The sequence below is a fragment of the Hypanus sabinus genome, chromosome 18 (genome assembly GCF_030144855.1).
Source record: "Hypanus sabinus isolate sHypSab1 chromosome 18, sHypSab1.hap1, whole genome shotgun sequence".
NCBI lineage: Eukaryota > Metazoa > Chordata > Chondrichthyes > Myliobatiformes > Dasyatidae > Hypanus > Hypanus sabinus.
This window is the reverse complement of record NC_082723.1, coordinates 66,288,889-66,296,026: the sequence shown is the minus strand read 5'-3', so window position 1 is coordinate 66,296,026 and position 7,138 is coordinate 66,288,889. Positions and strand designations below refer to the sequence as shown.

Genomic DNA, 7,138 nt, shown 5'->3' with positions numbered 1-7,138 from the left:
AGGACACAGATAGAGTGGATGTGGAGAGGATGTTTCCTATAGTGGGGGAGTCTAGGACCAGAGGACACAGATAGAGTGGATGTGGAGAGGATGTTTCCTATAGTGAGGGAGTCTAGGACCAGATGACACAGATAGAGTGGGTGTGGAGAGGATGTTTCCTATAGTGGGGGAGTCTAGGACCAGAGGACACAGATAGAGTGGATGTGGAGAGGATGTTTCCTATAGTGAGGGAGTCTAGGACCAGATGACACAGATAGAGTGGATGTGGAGAGGATGTTTCCTATAGTGAGGGAGTCTAGGACCAGAGAACACAGATAGAGTGGATGTAGGGAGGATGTTTCCTATAGTGAGGGAGTCTAGGACCAGAGGACACAGATAGAGTGGATGTGGAGAGGATGTTTCCTATAGTGAGGGAGTCTAGGACCAGAGGACACAGATAGAGTGGATGTGGGGAGGATGTTTCCTATAGTGAGGGAGTCTAGGACCAGAGGACACAGATAGAGTGGATGTGGAGAGGATGTTTCCTATAGTGGGGGAGTCTAGGACCAGAGGACACAGATAGAGTGGATGTGGAGAGGATGTTTCCTATGGTGGGTGAGTCTAGGACCAGAGGACACAGATAGAGTGGATGTGGAGAGGATGTTTCCTATGGTGGGGGAGTCTAGGACCAGAGGACACAGATAGAGTGGATGTGGAGAGGATGTTTCCTATGGTGGGGGAGTCTAGGACCAGAGGACACAGATAGAGTGGATGTGGAGAGGATGTTTCCTATGGTGAGGGAGTCTAGGACCAGAGGACACAGCCTCAGAACAGAGGAACATCCATCTGGAACAGAGGTGAGGACGAATTTCTTTAGCAAGAGAGTGGAAAGCCGTAGTACTTATTGCTTAAGGTGGCCGTGGAGGCCGTCACTGGGTATATCTAAAGCAGAAGTTGATACACTCTTGACTGGTCAGGGCTTGAAGGGATATGGAGAGAAGCAGGGGGTCGCTGCTGAGTGAGAAATGGATCAGCAGTGATGCAGGGTGAAGCAGATTCAACAGGCTGAACAGCTTTCTTCTGCTCCCATGCCTTATGGTTTCAAATTAGGCTACTGAAATCAGACCATCCAGTTTAAATACTGAAACCTGTACCAGTCTTTCACATTTCACATAACATCATCACCAGGTTTAGGAGTAGCTACTTCCCTTCACCCATCCACTTGGCAAACCAACTAGGAAGACCCTAGTAACAAAGTGACACTTTGATCACTTTACACTGATTTTAGCTCTAGAGTGTTTTTCTCTTGTAAAAAGAAATTTATGTTTTTCTTGTGATTGCTGTGTGCCCGTGATGTAGAATACTGCTAATCTGGTTCACTGGCAAGACCGTCGGCAGGGGAGCTGTGTGGCCTCGGTTGCTGAGTGGATCTGGCCCTCATGCCGCGGGGTCGCTGTCACGCGGAGGCTTAGATTACCTGTCAGTCGAAAGCCTCTTCATCGATTTGAAGTATATGCAACAGCACCTTCCCACCACGGTGCCAGTGTTCATTTTCAGCCACCTCAGGGGGTGTAAGAATAACGGTTTCGGGAGGCTCGGCCTCTTTCTTTCACCCCCAGGGCCCGCCAGGCTGAGGGTGCTGCCAGTGCGGAGAACCACTGGGAGAGCACGCTGCGGATATGGTGGAGCCCCTGGGCTTACTGTGTGGGAGCGAGGGTGCCCTCCTGTCACTGCCGGTCGCTCGACGGAGGGTGAGTTGGATCGTGTTTGCATTCGCCTGGGGCTGCACCAGCAGCACATGACGAGGAACTGGGACACCAGCAAACCACAAGCCATGGCACTCGGGGACTTGGGGTTTTTTTGTGTGACTGTAATTTTTTTCGCTACATTTATTATATGTGCTGTTGGTGATGGGTTTTGCACCTTGGACCTGCAGGAACGCTGTTTCATTTGGCTGCGTGCATGGCTATGGTTGAATAAGGATTAAACAAACTTGATGCTGCTGCCAGTAAGTTTTTCATTGCACCTGTGCGTGTATGTATTTGGCAGCTGACGATAAACTTGACTTTGAAACTTTGAAATCTTTATTCATTTAATCCCAGTGTGATTATTCACTGACCTTGGCATTACACTGAAAAAGGCTGAAGAGCGACAGCTCAGTGCTCTGACTATGATATTATTTCAGAACAATTTAAATAAAGGCCTGATAGCCTGGAGATGAGGCGCGAGCCCGTGATCGACTCCATTGCTTCTCTCCAACCAGGTGTCGAGGGGATGATCCCACGTCGAATCCATGATCGACTCCACTGCTTCCCTCCAATTGAGGTGTCGAGGGCGCGAGCCCATGATTCCTTTCGGATTGAGGAGTTGGGCCACAAGCCCATGATCGACTCCACTGCTTCCCTCCAATTGAGGCGTCGAGGGCGCGAGCTCACAACTGACTCCGCTGCTCCGATTGGTGAGGATGATGGCGGGTGCTCAGTTCTGCCTGCCTGCGTGTCCCCAGTCTTCCTCTCTCTCTCTCGCTAGCTACTGTTGGAGGAAAGTGCAGGAGTCTTGGGTTTCACATTGCCGGGATTGATTAGCGAGGCCGTGCACCCGTCCTGGGGGACTTTGATGTTCATGTTGCCTGTGTTCCTGGATTCTGGTTACCCTTCTATATTGTTGTTGTTCCTGCGCGGTTTGGACCGGGACACTTTTGCGAAGAACGTCCCCGAGGCCTGCAGTGGGCTCACGGCATGGCGCTAATGCGAACTGAGCTGAATGACACCAGAATCCCGGCTTGACGTTTGATAGTCTGCATGTTGTTCGTTCGCCTCTGGCCGTTTACTCAATGTGCTCTCTGCTCCGCACACTGTGTGTTTGATGTTTTCTTGATGGGTTCCATGGTGTTTCTTTGTTTCCATGGCCGCCTGTGGGAGGCCGAATCTCAGCACTGTATTCTGTAACACATACAGTACTTTGATAATAAATCTACCTTGAACCTTTGGATAATGTTAAGAGCGGTGCGTGGAATGAACTGCGAGGGATGGTGATGGAGGGAGGTTTAAGAGACTCTTAGATAGGGACATGGATGAAAGAAAACCGGAGGGCTACACGGGAGGGAAGGGAGTAGGTTAAAATAGAACATAGAAGAGTACAGCACAGGAACAGGCCCTTCAGCCCACACTGTTGTGCTGAACCAATTCAATTCATTATCAAATGGCCAACCAAATTAATCTTTTCTGCCTACACGATGCCCACATCCCTCCATCTTCCCCACATTCGTGCCTATCTAAACATCTCTTAATGTTTCTGCCTCTACCACCACCCCAGGCAGCTTACTCCAGGCACCCCTCACAGCTCCTTTGAAATTACCCCCTCTCAGCTTCCATGTATTAGACATTTCAACGCTGCGGAAAGAATCGGAATCAGAGTTAGGTTTAACATTACCGGTATACGTTGTGAACATTGTTAACTCTGTGGTAGCAACACATAATAATAGAGAAAAGATCTGCTAACTACAGTAAATATATATATATAATAGATAAATTAAATAGTGCAAACTAAAAGAAATAGAAAAGTAGTGAGGCAGTGTTCGTGGGTTCACTGTCCATTCAGAAATCGGATGGCAGAGGGGAGGAAGCTGATCCTGAATCGTTGAATATGTGTTGAAAGTGTGTCTTCAGGATCCTTAACCTCCTTCCTGATGGTAGCAATGGGAAGAGGGCGTGTCCTGGGTGATGGGGATCCGTAATGATGGATGCCTCTTTTCGGAGGCATGGCACCTTTAAGATGTCCTGGATACTACGGAGGCCAGTGCCCATGATGGAGCTGACGAAATTTACAACTCTCTGCAGCTTACTTCATTCCTGTGCATTACCAGACATGATGCAGCCATTCAGAATGCTCTCCAAAGTACATCTGTAGAAGTTTTCGAGTGTTTTAGGTGACAGACCAAAGCTACTCAAACTCCTAACGAAGTGTAGCTGCTGTCTTGCCTCCTTTACAGCTGAAGCAAAGAGAGCAAGGTGTATAATTTATACACTCTTTGGTAATAAATGTGCTTTAAATCTTTGAATCAATATGTAGATCCTCAGAGATCGACACCCAGCAACTTGAAGCTGCTCACTCTCTCCACCGCTGATCCCTCTGTGAGGATTGGTGTGTGTTCCTTCGTCTTACCTTTCCTGAAGTCCACAGTCAGCTCTTTCATCTTACTGACGTTGAGTGCCAGGTTGTTGCTGTGACACCACTCCACTAGTTGGCATATCTCACTCCTGTACGCCCTCTCGACACCACCTGAGATTCTATCAACAATGGCTGTATCGTCACCAAATTTATAGATGGCATTTTAGCTGTGCCTGGCCACAAAGATACTGTCTATCTACTCTGTCTATCCCTCTCATAGTCTTATAAACCTCGATCAGATCTCCCCTCAGCCTCCAGAGAAAACATCCCAAGTTTGACAACGTATTGGGCTGATGACCTTGTACCATTCCCTTGTAGAGATGTTGTGGGGACAGAGAGGTCAGAGGTCAGGGATGTGGCAGGGTTAGAGGTCAAGGTTCTACTCTGTGCCAAACGTTTGAAGTCCAGTGGTAGGAAAGGATGATAATGGACATCAGAGGCCCGAGACTTCACTCCATGCTTGAGGGCCAGTGGCATAGATGGGTGATGAAGAACATTTGCAGCCAACGTCTCTACTCTGGGCTCAAAGGCCATACGGTCAAAGGGACAAAGGGAGTGCACGTAGAGTTCATCTGGGGGTCGATGCCAAAGATCTGAGGCCAAAGGTCAATCAGAAGTCCATTGGCCAGAGGCCTGTCCTGGAGTTAAACAAGCTATCAGTGCGAGTGGGTTCGGTGGGAGAAAGAGGGCTTGTTCAAAGTTCAAAGTACATTTACTGTCACTAATTTCATTAGGAGATTGAGGAGATTTAGTCTGTCACCAAAAACATCACTGATTTGTACAGATATATCATAGAGAGCATTCTGACGGGCTGCATCACTGTCTGGTATGAGGGGGCACAATGCTTGCTACTGCACAGATTCAACGTAAGTTGCAGAAAGATGTAAAATTAGTCAGCTCCATCATGGGCTCTGGCCTCCATAGTATCCAGGACATCTTCAAGAAGCGATGCCTCAAAAAGGCGACAGCCATCATTAAGGACCCTATCACCCAGAGCATGCCCTCTTCTCATTGCTACCATCAGGAAGGAGGTACAGAAGCCTGAAGAAACAGCTTCTTCCCCTCTGCCATCCGATTTCTGAATGGACATTGAACCCATGAACACCACCTCACTACTTTTTCAATTTCTATTTTTCTTTGCACTAGCTATTTAATTTATACATACTTACTGTAATTCAGTCTGTCTCCTTATTATCATGTATTGCACTGTACTACTGCTGCAAAGTTAATAAAATTCATAACACATGGTTGTTTTCTCTGGAGCACCGGAGACTGAGGGGAGATTTGATAGAGGCTTATAAGATTATGAGAGGCATAGATAGAGGGGCAGAGATAGGGCATCTGTTTCCCAGCGTTGAAATGTCTAATACCAGAGGGCATGCATTGAAGGTGAGAAGGGGAAGGTTCAAGGGGAATGTGAGGATTAAGTTTTTTACTCAGAGGGTGGTGGATGTCTGGAATGCCCTGCTGGGTGTGATGGTAGAGGCAAATACAGTAGAGGCTTTTAAGAGACGTTTGGACAGGCACATGGATGTGAGGAAGATGGAGGGATATGGATATGGTGTAGGTAGGAGGGATTAGTATTCGGGTGTTTTTGATTTGGTTTTTGGCTGGTTCAGCACAAGATTGTGGGCCGAATGGCCTGTTCCTGTGCTGTACACTTCTATGTTCTATGCCAGTGATATTAAACCCAATTCTGGTTCTGATTATCAAACCATGTATGCGGTATGCGACTCTTGGGTTGTGTGCTGAGTACTGTGGGAATTCCACGTTCGGCCAGAACGCATGGCGACTCTTGGGTTGTGTGCTGAGTACTGTGGGAATTCCACGTTCGGCCAGAACGCATGGCGACTCTTGGGTTGTGTGCTGAGTACTGTGGGAATTCCACGTTCGGCCAGAACGCATGGCGACTCTTGGGTTGTGTGCTGAGTACTGTGGGAATTCCACGTTCGGCCAGAACGCATGGCGACTCTTGGGTTGTGTGCTGAGTACTGTGGGAATTCCACGTTCGGCCAGAACGCATGGCGACTCTTGGGTTGTGTGCTGAGTACTGTGGGAATTCCACGTTCGGCCAGAACGCAGCTGCCCAGCACATCCTTGGGCTGTGTCGGTTGTGAATGCAAATGACGCGTTTCGATGCGCACGTGATAAGTCTGAACGCAAATCAGAGATGTTCTAGTTTCTAAAATTGTCGAAGCCATGCAGAATTTGGATCCAATGCACATGCAGGTAGGCAGTAAACGAGACCCAGACAGCAACAGTGCTGGGGAGCTGAGAGAGTGCGTAACCACGAGGCTGCTCTCCCCTCCGTACCACCGAATCTCACTTGAAGAGCATGGACAAGCAGTCTCCCGTTATGCAGCACAGAAGGAACATGAATATTACTCAGGATAGAAATGTCGAGTCATAGAAAAGTACAGCACATAAACAGGCTCTTTGGCCCATCTAGTCCAGGCCGGACCATTTAAGCTGCCTAGTCCCATCGACCTGCACCAGGACCATAGACCTCCGCACCCCTACCATCCATGTACCTATCCAAACTTGCTGAAACATTGAAATCGATCTCCCATGCACCACTTGCACTGGCAGCTCATTCCACACTCTCACCACCCTCTGAGTGAAGAGGTTTCCCCTCATACGCCCCTTAAACTTTTCACCTTTCACCCTTAACCTATGACCTCTAGCTGCAGTCCCACCCACCCTCTCTATACCCCTCATAATTCTGTATACCTCTGTCAAATCTCTTCTCGATCTTCTGCGTTGCAAGGAATAAAGTCCTAGCCTTTTCCCACCTGAGTCTTTCTCCCGTTCAAAGACCGGCCGAGATTCCAAGAGCTACATCTTTGAATAAGAAGGAAAACAAACTCATTAGTCCCTTCGTTGATTGACAAGCTGATGGAGTTGGGGTTTGGAGTTGGGGCAGATATGACCCAATCATTCCTCTCCTAAACAAACATCTATTCCAACCGCTTACCAATTTCTTGTTGAA

The 7,138-nt window shown here is 48.2% G+C and overlaps 1 long non-coding RNA gene across 1 annotated transcript in view; it reads right to left on the bottom strand.

The window, feature by feature from the left end:
- Positions 1-546: 546 nt before the first annotated feature.
- Positions 547-7,138, bottom strand: part of LOC132377538 (uncharacterized) — an 8,660-nt gene continuing 2,068 nt past the window's right edge. The window contains exons 2-3 of the long non-coding RNA XR_009506679.1: positions 7,124-7,138; positions 547-2,921 (exon numbers count right to left, since the gene is read on the bottom strand). The exon at positions 7,124-7,138 is cut by the window's right edge and continues 356 nt beyond it. This is a non-coding gene — a long non-coding RNA (uncharacterized LOC132377538). The remainder of the gene's footprint in view (positions 2,922-7,123) is intronic.